Here is an 18,125-nt window from a genome sequence, read left to right as displayed (position 1 = left end):
CTGCAATGTAGAAGTATGCAGCAACGAATCTCCTGATACAATTTCATTAAGAGGTAATACAGCAAAGGGGATGGAGTCCAAGATTGCCACCATGCTGAGCCAGGGAGCTGAGACAGATGAGTGCAGTCAGCATCCAGTTAGACCCTGCTCAGTCACCAGGCTGGGGTCACCAGGGTTTTATCTAGACTGCAAAAAGTGGAGCCAGAAGCTTCTGTGAAGGCAGGACTTAATCTCTCTCATCTCATCTCTTTTTTCCCCTAGAACCGCATGGATACATTTGGTGTTGTGTGTGTGTGGTGTGTTTTTTGTTTGTTTGTTTTGTTTAACAGTGTGAAAGAGATGATTAAAAAAGGAAAGGGTCTTTTTATATCCAGTACAATAGTGCCTGGAGCAGTTCCTTGGCCAGAAGGGATTTCTACTCCTTTTTATCTGGTGAGCTCTCTAAAAAGGCTCTGGCTGTGTTATGGAGAGGGACCTCAAGCCACTGAGAGGACGGAGGGTTCCCCGTTTTTCCTCTCCCTTCCAACTACCCTCTGTGTCATGTTATACAACATGCATGCATAGGCTGCCTGCCCTGGCTGGAGGAAGCATCAGCCTCCTATAAACAGCCCTGCAGGCAATCATTTGTGCAATGGAGATGAGAGACTAAACCCTCTCAGGCTTTGGAAGACAGGGAAGGGCCAAGTCCCAGAGAAGTACATTTTGGACAGAATGAAGGGAATTTGCTCATGGCACCCACTTTTTACAAGAAAGCGGTCATCACCAATGCAGTTTGCATAGTGTGGAGGTTCTCTGGAGCCAGAGGTGGTGGAAAGCCTAGATTTTGTGGATGTGAGAGGTGCTGTTGCTTAGGGGAATGATAAGCATAGTCACGTCTGACTGGGAGACATCTGGCCTGGTCCATAACTACAACTATCTGTGCCTTTTGGACATCAAAGCAGTGCCTGAATTTAATTTCTTTATGGCCAAGCAGTAACTTGTTGCAGGGTAGGAACAAGGATAATGTTCAGGATCACACTCCTGGCCTTCGGCACTTTGTGCTGCCTGCTTGCAGGTGTAGTGCTATGATTGTCTCTGGTACTTCACCAGGGGCTGTGCTGCACTTCAGCCAAAATGGCTCTTCCTTGGGTAGCTTTTATTTCTTCAGGGTAAAAACTAGTTGAGGGGTTAGTTTCTTTCAGCTGTAACAAAATATAAGTGGCTGCTGTGTGAGAGTTATGTATATATTTGTATTGGGTTTGCATGGCAAGGTTTTTGGCAGTGGTGGGGCTACAGGGGTGGCTTTTGTGAGAAACTGCCAGAAGCTGGCCTGGAAAGAAGGGAAGCGTGAGAGGAATGTGTTTTAAGATTTGGTTTTATTTCTCATTATCCTACTATGATTTGATTGGTAATAGATAATTTCCCCAGGTCAAGTCTGTTTTGCCCATGATGGTAATTGGTGAGTGATTTGTTCCTGTCCTTATCTTGACACACAAACCTTTTGTTATATTTTTCTCTCCCTTGTCCAGCTGAGGACGAGTGTCATAGAGTAGTTTGGTGGGCACTTGGTGTCGAGACAGTATCAATCCACCACAATATTCCAATGTATCCTCTTTTACTTACTGACAGAGCATACTACCCCTTCCTTTCACCAATATGTTTACTGAATTAGGACATTCCAGAAGTGTGAAACAGTGATTGTGAGTTTTGAGTTCAACTGCTAGCATACTTTTTCTTTTTTTAAATTTCTAGTGACATCTGTTTTTCTGATTAAGTCATATAATGTTTCACTCAAACTTTAAAAAATAATTTGAGTGTGGTGGATGCACTGAGGCAATAGACAAATAACCCACCTCATATGACTGTAGTGGTTTTCCAAGGGTTTTATCTTGAACCTCCTGCACATTATTTTCTTCCTCTCTCAACTCAAACAGATGACTCTCTGAAGAAACTGATTTAACTGGAACTGATATAAATCTCAGACAGCCATTGTCTAAGACATAGATGCAATAGCTCCTTTGACAGGATAACTTTTGCAAATGTTTCTGAATAGTACTAAGCAGATGTTACCTAAAATGAGTAAGGAAAAGTCATCACAAGTGCTGAACCCTGAAACTTTTATCTGAAAAAAACCTGGATTTGCACCTTTTGGATGTTCTAGTGTTCTTTTTGTACATACTCGAACATTTATGTGGTCATATAACCTCAGCAAGACAACCAACAATCCTGAAGTTGCTAGTGAAGACCCTGGTATACAATTCAGGCTAGTTTTTGCAGTGCAGATTTTTCTACTAGTGGAATTAGAACTGCCTCAGAAGTTAGGGTTGCAAATGATTGCACTGATTATTGATTAAATGGGGAACTGCATGATTTCTTCACGACAGAACATGATTAATTTGATGTTAGTGGTTGAATACTGTTACAGGAGCATAAAAAAGGATGCATTTAATATACAGGTTATGACTTCTGGGTTGATTAACACTTGGAATTTTTTGTGGTACCATAGCTATACATAGAAACACAATTGTAAATAAATAATTTGTTTTAATTCAATTGTACATATATACATATATATACATATTTATGAAGTTAAAACAAACAAACAAACCACACACAACACAAAAAGCAGGCCTACAAGAGGTAGAAGAGGGATAGGTGACCTGGGAGGAGTATAGACACACTCTCCAAGCATGCATGAGGTCATGGTTAGGAAAGCTAAAGCCCAGCTGAAGCTGAATCTGGCAAGGGGTAGGAAGAGCAACAAGAAAAGCTTCTACAGGTTTCTCATTAACAGAAGGAATATCAGATAAAACATGGGTCTACTGCTGAATGTATCTGGGGGCATGGTGACAAAGGATGTGTAAATGGCTGAGGTACTCAATATCTTTGTCTTGGTCTTTCGTGTAAGACTGGCCTTTGGGAATTTCACATTTCTGAGATCAATGGGGAAGTCCAGAGCAAGAAAGACTTACCCTCAGTTGAGGGGGATCAGATTAGAGAGTATCTAAATAGATTGAGTGTATGTAAGTCTGATGGACTCACTAGTGCTGAGGAAGCTGGCCAATGTTATTGAGAAGCCACTCTTGATTGTATTTGAAAGGTTGTGGTTGCTGGGAGAAAGTTCTGAGGGGTGGAAGAGAGCAAATATCAGCCTCCTGTGATGAAATGACTGGTTTGGTGGATGAAGGGAATGTAGCGGATATTGTTTGTTTTGACCTTAGCAAGGCTTTCCAACACATTATATGCTCATAGACAAGCTGAAGAGGTATGGACTAGATAATAAGACACTGAGGTGGATTAAAACGTAGCTGATACTAAGTCCTGTACTGTTTAATATCTTCATTAATTACTTTGATGGTGTCTTAGAGTGCACCCTCAACAAGTTTGGAGATGATACAAAACTGGGAGAAGCAGTTAATAGAGCAGAGGGTGGCACTCGCATTCAACAGGATTTCAACTGGCTGGAAAAATGGGCCAATAGGAATTGCATAAAGTTCAACAAAAGCAGATATTAAGTCCTGCACCTGGGGAGGAATAACCCCAGGCACCAATAGATGTTTGGGACAGAATGGATGGTAAGCACCTTTGCAGAAAAGGACCTGGAGGTTCTGGTCAGTTAACAGAATGGGAAACAGCAATGTTTTCCAGCGGCAAAAGTGGTCAAACAGTCTCCTGGACCACAATAGGAAGCACATTGCCAACAGCTTGAGGGAGATGATCTTTCCTTTCTGTCATAATGAATGAAGAGAAGAAAAGAATGCCATGAAAAATATTATTTACTACCTAGGGGTCTGATTGCACACCTGAGAGGCAGCTTCTGCAGAACAGCCTTTTATAAATTAATTTATGAAATGCTAATGGAAGGTCTTGTTCTGTTTCAGGAGGATCTGGGTTTGGTTAATTTAGGAATGCTGAGTTTTTTGGCACCTGGCTGCTGATGTTCAGACCCTGGAGTGAAGGTTCTGTGCTCAGACTCCTAAGATAATGCTTTGGTATGTATGATAAAGTGGTCCTAGAAGTCAGTACTTTGAGTAAGAGGGCCACATAGATTGGATAAGGGGGGAAAAACATAAGAACCTGGTGTCACTGACATTGCACCACTTTCGAGAGCTTGGGTACCTGCTTGCAGCCCTGAATTGAGGCCATCTAGGAACTGCAGTATGGCACACCTCCTGTTCAGCTTTCAGGAGTTGATTAGAAGTTACTACTGTCTGTAAATGATGACAGTATTTGCCATTTATACAGCAGTCCTAAGATTAGAGCACTTCCCTAAAATTTGAGAAACTTTGTTTCAGCCTCCTCAGTTTATCTTATAAGATGTGATAAGAGAATTCGGTAAACTGAAATAGAAATGTGAAAAATATTTGAAGACAAATTAAAATTTATGATGTCAAATTATTTAATTTTTATTTTTTATATGACTCTTGAAGTGATTTTGAGGTCCTCTATGGAATGAACAATAATTTAAGTCATGCATTGCACCTTGTTCTTGGCCTCTTAATCTTAAGTGTGCATCACCTTTCAAAAAAATCTAATTTTATGCTAGACTTGCTCGGTTTACAACTCTAATTATGGTGCTTGTTAATCTATGATAATTCAGTTGACGCTGTATGCATGCTGATGTATCTTTACAGGTTTAGACATCCTGTTACGCATACCAAATATATTATTAAACTTTGCCCTTTTAAACTCTGTATTTAGCTGTGAGTTAGCAATTAAATATTTCTGTTGCATGATTATAATGCCCCATCAAATAAAGGGGCTGAACTGTCATGTACCAAACACATGGATTAACAATGTTTTTCCATATTTACTTTGATTATAATAAGTATCTTGGCAGTCAACAAGTCTGAACTTCATTGTTGGCATTTTGTTTCATGACACAAAGGATAAAGATAATTAAGTATATGGTTTTCTAGTGTCTCAACTGCTGCAGAATTAAATGACTGTCTGAAAACTTAGCTGGAAGGAAAATGACTATATTTATTCTTAATTACTATGCATTGTGTAGTTACAATAATACATGACTTAAATATTTAGGAAACCACCGTCCTGCTATATAGCTCGCCCACCTCTCTTAATCAGATGTTTTGGTTGTCAGATAACTCCATCATTTCTTACTCTCCCTTCATTGTTTATCAGCTTCAAGAATGAGTTTTCCAGTGTATTTCAGTCTGCAAAGAAATAATTAAAGTGTAAACATCATGAGTCACATATATTTGACCTGATTTCTGTAAAAATGTGTTCATGATATCATATTAGCAAGTCAGAATAAAGTCCTGTTTTTCACTTTGGTGACTTGAGAATCATAGTATTACACTTTAAGATGTTAAATATCCCTTGCTGTGGTGGGTTGAACCCAGCCAGCAGCTAAGCCCTTAGTTGCTCGCTTCCCCCAGCAGTAGGGGGGAGAGAATTGGAAAGGCACAAGCAAGAAATACTCAGTTTAATAAAGGAATTAAAAAAATCAAACCATAGTGATGCAAAAGCAATCACTCCTCACCTCCCACCAGCAGACTGATTTATCACTTGTTGTACAGGGAAACGCCCATCAGAAAAAACCCTCCAGGTGATCCCCTCACTGCGCTCACGGGTCCTGACAGAAGTGAGCCAACGCTTGAGCACCAAGTGCTTGGTACTTGCAAGACTGAGGTGATTCTGGACTGCCCATCAGCGAAACTGTAAGTGCTGATGGAAGTTTCATGCTGAAATATTAAATACATCTGCAGATGGGATGCCTTTGGGGTTAGGAAACAACTGAGATAGCGGAGGAGTGCAGTTTTGGTTTCAAGAGTGTGTTCAGTGAGATTTAGGTCCACAAATTTCTTTCTGGCTTTGTCCCTGAGTCCCTAATCCTATTATATTCTATGACTATCTGTGAAAAATGCAACTATTTAATGAATAGCTGTTACACTCTAAGAAGGGAATTGAAATTCCTAAATTATTCACTGAAGAATTTTAGAGCTTTACTAATTCTAAGGTAAAAATCCATTTCTGGTCAGGCATGTTATTAAGTGTCTATTGTGTAGTACCGATAAAGTACAAAAGATTACCTTTTAAATTACTGCATTTTAACCTATGAATATGGTTAACACCTGGGGACTTCTTCGCTTTCTCTGAGAATGAAAAAGGCTGCCAAGGAAATGATTTGTATTATGAGCTAAACTGTACAGAATTAACTCTTTCAATTTAATGAGGATACACATATAAAAAAAGAGCGTTTAAGTCAGTTCTTGCTGCATAGTTCAAGCTGAAACAATGCTATTGTACTCGTGGAAGCTTTTGTATTTTTCTATTTTTCTGTGAAAAGCCTGATGACTTACATTTTTGGCCCTTCACCACACAAGCTCTGATCCTGCAGGAGAATATTCCCTGCTTCTAGTGAATCCAGCAGAGTAGCAGTTAACCACCTTTACACTACACAAAGTTGATATTAAGGCTGCATAAGTTACCAGCTGCTTCCTGAGGAAAGTTAGTTTCTTCCAAACTTGGATTCAATCTCGGATACTTTTTTTTTTTTTTTTTTTTTTTTTAAATCCTGATTTCAAAAAAATATATAGGAACTGAAAAGCTGTTCATCTTTCACATGGAAATTAAGCTTGATTCTTATTTGAGACTGCTATAACACATCTAACTAAAGGTTGTATTGTGCTATATACACAAAAGGGGCCTGAATTTTGAATTTTGGCACTTCAACTATAAAGTGGATAAAAGTGGATATTTCAGTTCATGGGATTTATTTTAATTTTTTTTTAATTTTATTTTTTTTAAACAAAATCAGTGCTTGGTATTAGCAGAGAAAGACCATTGAGGAGGGTCTCCACAGATTCAAGGCAGGCCATTAACAAAGGCTTCTTTGGTCTCCACAAGCCTGTGCTGGAACTTTCTTACTGTTTTCTCCTCCCTGCACTTCCCACCCCTGTCTCCTTCCAGGATGGATCAAGTGTGGCACGGTTCCAGTTGGTCTGCTCAAAGGAGTCTATTTCTGAAAACTCATTTGCTGTAAGGGGTGGAGTTTGCCAAAGGGCCTATTTAGCTTAAGGGATAAGTAGTTGGCTTGCTGCCAGTCCTAAATGCATACTTAACTAATTGTCCTAGACAAAGCCAGAATATTGAGAAACTTGATGGTGAGCTGAAAGCTGTACATTTTCCCTTTTTATTATGCCTTCAATATGCTAATGATCTCAAGTTATAGTTTAGTTAGCAACATAAAGCCTAAGTATAGATGGTTATGAGGATGGTATTCATCGTAAGACATTTATTATAACCCTGTGAAAAAAAGGCAGTTATTCTTTTTCTCCTTGTGCATGCTCTTCTGTACATGAGTCAATTAGCAAGAAATGTATAATCATGGAGTTTTCCTTGAACGGAATTCTTTAAATATGTCTAGGCATTATCATGAATTTGCACCACCACAAGCTTAAGTTACTGGCTCTGTGAATAACAGAAGCAGGCAAATAAAATTCTATTGCTACCCATAATACAGGAAAAGAAAAACCCTTACTGATGATGATTGCAAATGACAGTTTCTTTCATGCAGTCCATAAGCTGAGGTTTGTACTTGTAGTAGTGCCACATCTCATTATGCAAAGTGATTGTGGCAAGGGAGAGCAAAACAAAAATCTAACATTCATATAACATTGAGGAGCACTCTGTTAAATAGAAATGTTTAACTTCAGCTCAGTAATGTGTTATGACAAAAACCACAAATAGTTAGGTGTCTGGTATAAAACAAATTTGTGTCAAAAGCTCACCTGACATGAGCATACAAGTAGCACACACTTTTAGTCCCTATAGCTTAAGAAACAGTAAAAAAAAATATTAGATTAAGAAAGCTCAAACTATATAGTCTTTCAAACAACTGAAGTTATTTATAGTCTCTCAAAATAACCAAACAGGAGAAATCAGTTCTTCAGAAAAAATGATAGAAGAAGGTCTATTCTGCAGCTTAGTGAGATTCTGAAACACAGCACCTAACACAGAGATAGTACATATTCAAATATGTTTCAATGAAAATTCTTAGATGTTGCATTTTTGCCCTCCAGAGCTAGTAGTCTACTGTAATGTGACCAAGCATGCTCAAAGCTAGCTCTGAAATCATATATGCTTCCTGTGTGCTCTAGCCAGTACAACGGGTTTGTTCTTGCTTACTCTCTATCTGGCAGCACTCTAGTTCAATTTCCAGCAAAGTATTCCACCTGTTGACCTTACATGTTACGTGGCATTTGTGACTTCAGTCATTCTGACCAGTTTTGGCCTGGACCTTGTTTTTTTTGTTATTTGAGGAGAAAATTTTTGTCTTTTAGGTGATCAGGCAAAAGATCAGTCTTTTCCATGTGAAGAAAATACCCACTTATTTATCTTCTCAAAGAAAGAACATGATGGATAATTTAGTGCTGTTAGAGACCAAAAGAAAGGGAGGGAAGAACCTCTTGCTTAGGTCTCATTTTGAAGGCCCTCAGAAACATCCACTAAGCATCACTGGTTGTAGAGGGAATATGGAGATTCAAAGTTTTACACAATGCCCTTTGTCAGGAGGCAAGGATTATTGCCTCCATTCATCCATACCAAATATATTTTGATTGTTAAAAGTGCACCTTAGGAGAATGCATTGTGTTATATTCATGTGTATTGTGTTCCACACATCAGTTAAAAACACATGGCTGCAGACAGCCTAGGAAATTTTGAAATGTGTCTACACAATGGAATTCTTATCACACTGCAGATTCCAAGACCCAACATTTATCCAAAGTGTTTTTCTGAAGAGCAAGTAGGCAGGCTTTGAGATCCACCTTACTCTTACAAATTTTTTTGTTAGAGTCTCAAGTGGCCATCACCAAGAACTGGAGTTTGTTGTAAAATTAATTTGTTTATCAGCCTAGGCTGTTGACAAAAAGTCTCAACATTGGCAAATATGACATTTATTAATCTTCTAGCATGTGGCCTTGTTTGTTTGAGGTTTTCTATTTATCCTTTAACACTGTAAGGGAGAAATGCACTAGAATAAGCCTTATTTTCTTTCATTTTTTTAAGTATGTGTGCACACATTTGAAGTGAATGTGTGCAAAGGAAAATTGTTATTTCTTTGAAAAAGAATCTGCACATATATTTGTCAAACACCAAAGAATATTCTGAAACCCTGATATTAACTGAAATCTGGTCTGCTTCATAACTTTCTACTTTATAGTAGATAAACTTTGTAATTCTCTATATATAAAAAATGTTGTAGTGCTGTCTTAGTTTATATTTTCTCTCGTTGCTCACCATCCACAGATAAAAGTGGCTGCTAGAAATCTCTTTGAAATGCTTTTAATCCGTTTTTGAAATTACTACATAGACCCAAATGAAGACTCTGCTGCAGTCGAGATGAAACTTGTTAATGATTTTTTTCCCCTAAGTCAATCTATATAACTTCAATGAGTTTTGAAACAGTGGGAGGAATGTATATGCCAAAGAATAGATTTTCATTGAAACATGAAGTATTTTAAGACCATCAAATTGTTAGAGGAGGTCCTCCAGAAAACAAGACCCTTTCCATCCCAGACCCCCAGCTTAATACTGAACTCACACCTGGAGCTGTCACACTCAGGATCTCATAAGTATGACTTAAACAACCCCACCCAGATGGCTCTCGTCATCCTACAGGTTAAGGATCAACTTACAATTAATAGCTAGAGTTGACAAATACGACATACTGCTGTTGGAAACTTTGCAAATAGTTATAAAAGGTTTAGTTATCAAATGCTCTGTGTACATGATTAATTTACTTTCCCATAATCTTGTGCTATTGTGATTTTGTCATAGTTAATACATGAAATATATATCTAATTAAAGAAATAGTCATTAGGTTTTCTAATGGATCCTTCTTTAAAGGCACAGTTGTTCTTTTTGATATTAAGTGTACTTCAGATGTTTATGTATCAAGTGTATATGAATATCGTTCCTTGGAGGATACGAGCCAATATGTAGTAAGGTGCAAAACTATGCAGTCATCCTTCTCATGTAGTTTAGAGGAAATGCTACAATTTTGCAGAATCCCACACTCAAACAATTGCATGTTTTTTTTCAGAGACAATGTAATTATGTAAAAATTTTTGAAAGATGAGTTTTGTTGAAATTGAGTGAAGATACTTCCTCTTTTAGCTTCCATAAGGCATCCTGTTGCAATGACTAGTGCTGCCTTCTGTGCCCAGTGTGGGCAAATGACTGTAACCCAAAGCTATCAACATGAGCTGGCAGAGTGTGATTTGTAGTAATTTATGGATCAGTTCTCCTTAAATTTAACATTTTAGAGGGCTCAAAAGTCTCCTCAGCTACCCATCAAGAGCGCAAGTTGTGTAATATAATTAAATACAATATATATCATTCTGGAGTGATACAGATTTTTCTGTTTTTCTAGTCTTCAGTGAGGTGGGGATGTCATAAAGCTCTTGTAGACTGGGGCTTTTGTTGTTTGTTTATTTCAACAGGTTGTTGGACTAAGATGATCTGCTTGCAAGCTAATAGCATTTGGGTGAAGGGAGGTTCATGATTGGAAAACCTAAAAATCCAAAAACAATCAGAAGAAATACTAGTAATATGCTGAAATACAAGTCAATCTGAAAGAGAGGCCCTAGGACATCAGTTTAAACAGGACTTAGGTTCTTGTGCTTAATGGGAGAAAGATTTCTTGAATAAGGAGTAAAACTGGCCACTGTACTGTGTGAAGTGAATGTGACTTAAGAAATGTTCCTCAGTAGGTCAGTCTTGGGATAATATCATCTCCAGAAGTGAACAACCACCTACATTTCTGCTAAACTTTGGGAGTGTAATTCTGCTTTCACCTCTTAGCCACAATAGTAATTCTTTTTATGATTGTCTTGTCAGAGAGAAGGTTAAAGAAATTGTGAAATGCCAGGTTAGATTTATGTGGTCTTGCTCAACAGCATCCGAGGTACACCTTTAATATCAATTCTGCAGCTAACCTCAGTGCTGACAGATGCATTTTCAAATGCTGAGAGCATCAAGAACTTCTTGGTGCTCCAGAAAATTAGCACACCTGTCAAAAATACAGGCAAACTGAAATTCTGTGCCACAGGTAATGGAAACTTTTGTTCTAATAGTAGTGAGAAACCATGTAGTTCTGCCAAGCACACAGACGCATGCTTGGTGTTAGACATTGCAGATCATATTGCTGAAAATAAAATGACCTCTTTAGATTACAAGTCTGGACTAAGAAACTTGATTTTGAGAGTATTTTGTTGTTGTTGTTGTGGTTTTTTTTTCTTTTTTTTTGTTTTAAAAAAGAGAAAACGGTCTTCTAGAACTTTCTGTAAACATATCTTATACACTGAGAGCATTACTATATTAAATTAAGAACTGCTAATAGCTTATGTAATGAAGAAGTTAAATTTTCTCTTCAGTTACAGATTCATTTTTTCAAATTATGAAGTGCACATCAATGAAGAATGCATTTTAGAAAACTTGAAGTTACCATGCAGTCATAAAAGTGCTATTAGTTTTTCAAACAGCTCAATATTCACATGGTGGAAGCTATTATTTGGATTTGAAATCCACTCGTGTTCCACAACTTACTCCTAACCTTCCCTCTTACCTCACTTTTTTTTCCTCCTTGCTGTAGATTTAGATGATATTACAGAACCACAGAAAGCTGAGGGTTGGAAGAACCTCTGGAGGTCATCTTGTCCAATGTCCCTCCTCAAGGAGGGCCACCTAAAGCCAGTTGCCCAGGATCATGTCTAGATGGTTTTTGAATATCTCCAAAGATTGAGACTCCACACCTCCCTGAGCAACCTGTGACAGTGCTCGGTCACACTCACAGTGAGATAAGTTTTTCCTGATGTTTTCTGTGTTTCAGTTTGTGCTCATTGTCTCTGGTCCTGTCACTGGGCACCACTGGAAAGACTCTGCTACTGTCCTCTTTGCACCCTCCTTTCAGGCATTTACACACACCAATAGGATACTGCTGACCCTTCTATTCTCTGTGCTAAACAGTCGCAGCTCTCTGACTTTCCTCATATGAGAGATACTTCAGTGCCTTCATCGTCTTAGTGACCCTTTACTGGATGTTCTCCAGTAGCTCCATATCTTGAACTTGTATGTTTTCCACTCTTTATGTACAGGTACCCTCCTTCATGATCAAGTTTGGCCCATGATGCTACCAGATAAAAGTTCAGCTGTTGACTAAGTTTATTGCTACTGGCCAGCTAAGACTATAATACCAAAAAAATCCATGGATATATGTATGTTGCAGAATGAAATACTTGAGTTACCCATGGTATTGAAAGGAAGGTAGCCATAGCAATGTTGAGCTCAGTTTGTGTTGTTAACTTGCATTTTAGCTTTTGCTTTTTCTTCTTCTAAGTCCTCCTTTATTTATGTTTTTTTTTTCTTGAAATTTCCTGTCTCTTTTAGACGTTAAGCATCTGGTGAGCAGGACTGTCCTTTGCCACAGTCTATGTTCTCTTACAACAGAGATGCCTCGTCCTGTTAAGGCTTTTCAGTATCACTGTTAACAGCTGGTTTTAGTGCCAGGCAGCAGATTTGAGGTTTTTTTCCAGCACTAAGATGGTTCCTTGAGCTTTTAGATTTTGAATGCTTATCTGAAATAACCTTCTGCTCCTTTGAAGTGTGCCTATTTCTAACACTAGTATAAATTATTAATGATTTTAGTGTCAAGAATTATTAGTAAGAATGTATTAAATAATTTGAACTCTCACTAAGCTTCTTAACTGGAGAGGGCTGAAGAATCCTTCTGCACTAACTTGTTACACCCCTTCAGTAGAATTTAGTTATGGAAACACAGAAAGAAATTAGGCAATCTCTCTATATCATCAGTGAAAACTGAGGAAAATACAGGGTGAGTTCTTGCTGTTGATTCTAAATAGAGCTTCAAATGCAGCCCTCTACTGCAGAAAAGAAAGTAGCCAAAACCATTCTGGGCAGTAAGCATTCCAGTGATGCTGCTCACTTGCACACAGATAAAAATATACAATGTGGTTTTGTGTGTCACTCAATTTCAAAGTCACTTACACAAGAATGAATTTTAATGGAGTCAGGATTTGAAGAGGCAGCATCTATTCTGAAACGAAAATATTAGAACAGAGATTGAGTGGCCTTAAAATGGTGCTCTTCCTGTGCCACAGTATGCTATTAAAGTCCCTTTCTCCTTCTAAAGCAGCTGGAAAACAAACTGGTAACAACTACAGTTTCTCCTTTCTTATTAAAGCAGACTATTTCAGTTCAACCTACAGTTTCATTAGTGTTTTAAATAAGTAGGAAAATAGTGCGTGCTGTGTTCATTTATATTAGTGTTCATTGATAAGCATTATAAAAGCTATAGTGCAATGACTGCAGTATGCAAGCTGATTTCTGCAGCAAAACACTGAGGTACACTAGCAAATTAATTAATCGGTTCTGTATAATATATGAATCATGCAGAAGCTAAGTTATGAAGGCAATGTTTTAACTTGAGTTACATACACTATTGTTCAGATCATTAATGGATATCTACTGTGTACTTTGAAAGGACTAACTTAGCAATTAGAAAGTGATTATAAACCCATTCAGATGGAAGGCAATTTAAACTGAAATAGGGTGATATTAATTTGGAGCAGTTTAAGAACATTTAATTAGATGCCCCCAAAGCCCCAATTCCATAATCGGAAGGAAAAGCCATACTGTTTTAAAAAATAACTCACTTATTTAGGGAACAAACAAATGTCAGAGAAGAGGAAGAGGGGGTAACTTGATAGAAACCAGTATTACCATAAACTGGTAATTTTATTTAGAAGCTAGGAATTGGATGGAAAATATCAGAAACAAACTGTAATATCTTAGTGACCAGTGAAGCGAAGGCCGTTATTTTACTTTCTAAAGTATAGTAGCAATTGTATCTATCCATTTGATTCCACTGGTAGCTGCAAGTTGTGAAAATCTCCATAGTAACAACCAAATACAGATTTTTTTCAATAGCTATTACTGTTCTATATTTGTGGGTGAGGGCCAGATACTCTCTGAAGTCCTGATGAAGAAGAAACACTTTCTTCTCAGTTGAAACTATTATGAATGAGAAATGACAGCTACTTTTTAATTAGGAGAATGAGTTGTTCTTGACTTATTTTTTTAATTTTTGTTGGAAGAATGACAAAATTCTTTATGACCTGATCTTCTTGGCTTGCTAAATTAGGGACAATTTAATATTAGTTTATCGGTTCAAAGTTTTCAAAATTCCATAATGTGTCACTCTGTCTTAAGGACATAAGGGTATGCAGTAGAGGATGACATATTTCCTGGTGTTATTCTGATAATGAATGCAAAACCAAAATAATTCTGTTTTGTCATGTTTCCAAACAGTTTTCTTGAGAATTTTTAGTGTAGTTTTTACTTGCTTGTTTTTATGCTTGTTTTTTTCTGCCTCTTGAGAGACAGAAAGGGCAGTGGAGTTGTTAAATGCCTTAGAAAAGGTAAACAGAAGAGAGAAATTGTTAAGCTAGAAAAGGTCACGTTTGGACATATTGGATTTGAGATGATGAGGCTGCTTCTAAAATGTGATGTCTGAGCGGAAGAAAGGAAGAAATCAAAGGCTAAGAAACACTCCTGAAGATTACTCTTCCAAGTCTAAATCTGAACAACAGAAAATGTGATGATGAAAGCCATCTTCATATCCATATTATAGCTCATGTAGCAGAAGTAAGAATTGTTCGGCAGCTTAAAAATCAGATTTGTCTTTGTATAGCCCTAATGATTCTTTTATTTGAGAGGATGAGCTGGAGAATCCTAGTGTTAAAAAGGCTCCACACTCCTTTCTAGCCAAATCCAAAGCCCTTTTCTTGTCACTGTAGAAAGGTTTAATGAATCACTGCATAGAGGCATGTCCTTTGGGTAACTTTGAAATTCATAGCCAATCTGGTTCAGTTTCTACTCCAAGTTGTCCCAATTCTGGTCCATTCTCTGCGAAAGTAGTGGGGCATATTGCATTATCCTGGTTACAATGAAGTAGTTCTCAGGCTTTCTTTTCTATGCCAATAATTTTTCTGTAAAGATTTTCCTGGAGGATAATTCTATCAGCGTACTAAATCTAGGGTTGTGCACAGCATGCTCACTGTCTTATTGTTGGAATTAAAAATGATGATGTCTGAGGAGTTCGGTTCAAAGTTTTTATCAACATCTGACAAAAGAAAGCAACCACTAATAGAACTGTTTACTTTATATACATCATGTCTTATTAGCCTGCATTAGTTATCTAAAACTTCTGAGCTGGTCTAATAGGACTATCTGAAGTGAAGAAGATGGAAGTATTAAGAAGCAGGTATTTAAAAAACACTCAGCTCTGAATAGAGAAAAATTTGCTTTGAGATAGCTGTAGCTGCTGGTTTGACTAAGGAAAATTATATGACAATTAACATAAATGTGAGAAAAAGCCTGTTATCTTTAAGGTTCTGGCATGACCTGTGTTTGTTTTAGTTTGTATTATATCAAAACTGGGGAAATTAATATTGAAAAATTAATATGGAAAGCTTCTTTTTTTTTCCCCTCTCACTGCTGAATCAAATGCTAGTGTTTTGATTTTCTAGACCTACTGGATATCAAAGCAGATGTGACGTGCTTGTACATTGTGTGTGATCAGTCTTGACAGTTGTTTGTGTTGTCAACTTTGTACAGTTGATGACATAAAATATAAAATGGTATCTTCTAATTAAAAAGAAAAAAAGAAAGAAATAGTATCTTCTGTTTTGTGGTTTCCCAGTAAGGTAACAATTATGAGGTTGTGGGTGTTGAACTTCATCCAGGAACTTACAACATGCAGATAAGGCATGTAGCTTTAGCTGTTAGGTGAAGAAGGCCAGTGCTTAGTGTCTGAGAGATGTTGCTGGAAATTATTAAGAGTTAGAGAGTGCCTGAAAGCCCTTGCTGTCATCTAGTATGCACATGAACAGGCAAGTTTAAGTGCTCCTGCCATGGAGGGATAGGGGAGGCTGTGACTGCTCCAGTATCAGCTCTCTAATCTGCACCAGCCTGGCAGAAGCAAGAATCACTTTCAAGAGCCTTCCAAATTCTTCCCTGACTTTTTAGACTGTTTCTGTCCCCAGGCTGTTCCTCCTCTCCCTTCTCAGATGACAACAGCCATGGTGTATGAAGAGGTGTAAGACTGGTGCAAGGAAAAGAAGACCCTTTATGTGTGGGGTGGGTGAGGAGGAGAGGCCAGAGCTGCAAAATGATGGTAGAGGTAGGAATGGAACTGCTGAGGTAGAAAGAAGGTAGCAAAGTGGGTAGGAAAGTCCCAGGGTAGACCAGCTGGACCCAGCAGTCTTTACTGATGCTTTTTTTTTCTAAACACAATTGTGTATCTGTCCTTGCCTTTTTTTTTTTTGTTGTTTGTTTGTTTTGTTTTTGTTTGTTTGCTCTTCTATAATTTTACAACTTGATTACTTCTATTTGTTTTTTGTTATGACATCCTGAATGTTTTTCTCTGGGGAAGAGTCCTTACAATACAAGCAACAAGTAAGTTGCTTTTAAAGCCATATTGTTTTCAGGCTATGTCTGAATAACTCCTTCTTGACATATTTACCTCGATAAACAAGGTTTTTGAGTCCTGCAGACTATTTCCCAGTGGATCAGACAAGAGCTCAGGATGTTCCCTGAAGATTGCTTTGTTTAATGTCATCTTCTCTTCAGTTATCCTTCTTCATTTATGAATTAATCAAGGAACACATTTTTCATATGCTTATCTATCCCAAATCGTGGCTTGGTAATACTGACATTGGGATCTTGGGAATTGTTTCCAGCTGATGAATGTGACAGCTTTAATACTAATGAGTTTGTTCAATCATACGTTTCATCGGATACGTAGTCCTGATGAAAGATAGAATATTTCCTCAAATGGAGACCATTTTAGAATAGCACTAACTGGTAATAAGCTTCTTAACAGTCCAATATCCTTACAGCAAGATAATGTAGACAGAGCTGATGACTATCTTCAGCCACGAAGTGCTCTTTGAAGGGGGCGGGTGCTTTGTTTGGGTTGCACAGCGAATAAAGAAAACCATAACATTTCATGTCGATGCTGTTCTTTGCTATTCTTTCCTGTCTGCCAGGTTGATTCTCAGCTTGCGGGGTTTTCAAACCTGGTATTATGTGATTTGGGAGGGTAAAGGGGGCAAAACGAGTAAAAGAACCCTCCTGCCCTGAAGACCTTGTGTCTTCTTGTGTGAGAGATAGGAGTCTTCTGTATATTTTACACCACAGTGAACATAAGAAGAAAATCTTGTAGGCTTCATGCACACAGAGAGATGGCTTTCAACATTAGAATCACAGAATCACAAAATGTCTTGTTTTATTTATGTAATGATATTCTGTACAAGGACTATTAAGGGGGAAGTACAGGTAGACTGAAAGACAACAGAAAAAGGGCAGGGGAGAAAGGAATAGAAAGTAGAGTGCTGAAGACTTGAAGGTGGGGTTTTCTGGATATTCTTTTTGGTGGCAGTTTGGAATGTATATGTTGATTCTGTTTTTATGTGGCTAGTTTAATTCTGGATCTGTTGTGTCTTGCTCATTGGTGGTAATGAAGGTGCTCTGCCTTTACTGAGGGAGTGATGCAGGAATGACTGGCTGGGGCAGGCAGCATGGCAAAGCAGTGAAAGAGGCAACAGAAAAAGTACTGGAGTACTAAGGAGAGCAATGTCTGTGGCATTCTAGCCTGAGATCTGGGAAAGTAGTATTTAGGGCAGACACAGTCAGCATTGAGTAGAGAGCATCCATCAACATTGTACATTGTGGAAAGACATATGGTAACATCTGAACAGCATCCGATCCTTTTCTAAATATCAGTAGCTCTCCAGTTTTTGTTTTGCTGACGTATTTTTCCTTTAAATAAATAAAAACAACTCTGTGGTGTGGGGGTTTGTTTTGTTTTGTTAGGATATATACTTATTTGCTACCAAAAAAAATTTATCTTTTCTCTTCCACATGTTTTCTTTGTAGTCTTTTGAGGATATTCAGAAAATGGATTATTTTGTTGGAAGTGAGCTCATTATTTGTCATTAACTTTTTTTGCCCATTAGATCATGCTTCATGCTATAATTATGGTTCTCAGAGTGATTAAATCTTCTGTTAACTCACAACAAAAGATTTCACAGCTAATG

The sequence above is a fragment of the Columba livia genome, chromosome 4 (genome assembly GCF_036013475.1).
Source record: "Columba livia isolate bColLiv1 breed racing homer chromosome 4, bColLiv1.pat.W.v2, whole genome shotgun sequence".
NCBI lineage: Eukaryota > Metazoa > Chordata > Aves > Columbiformes > Columbidae > Columba > Columba livia.
The sequence above is the reverse complement of the archived record's forward strand: the minus strand, read 5'-3'. Positions refer to the sequence as shown.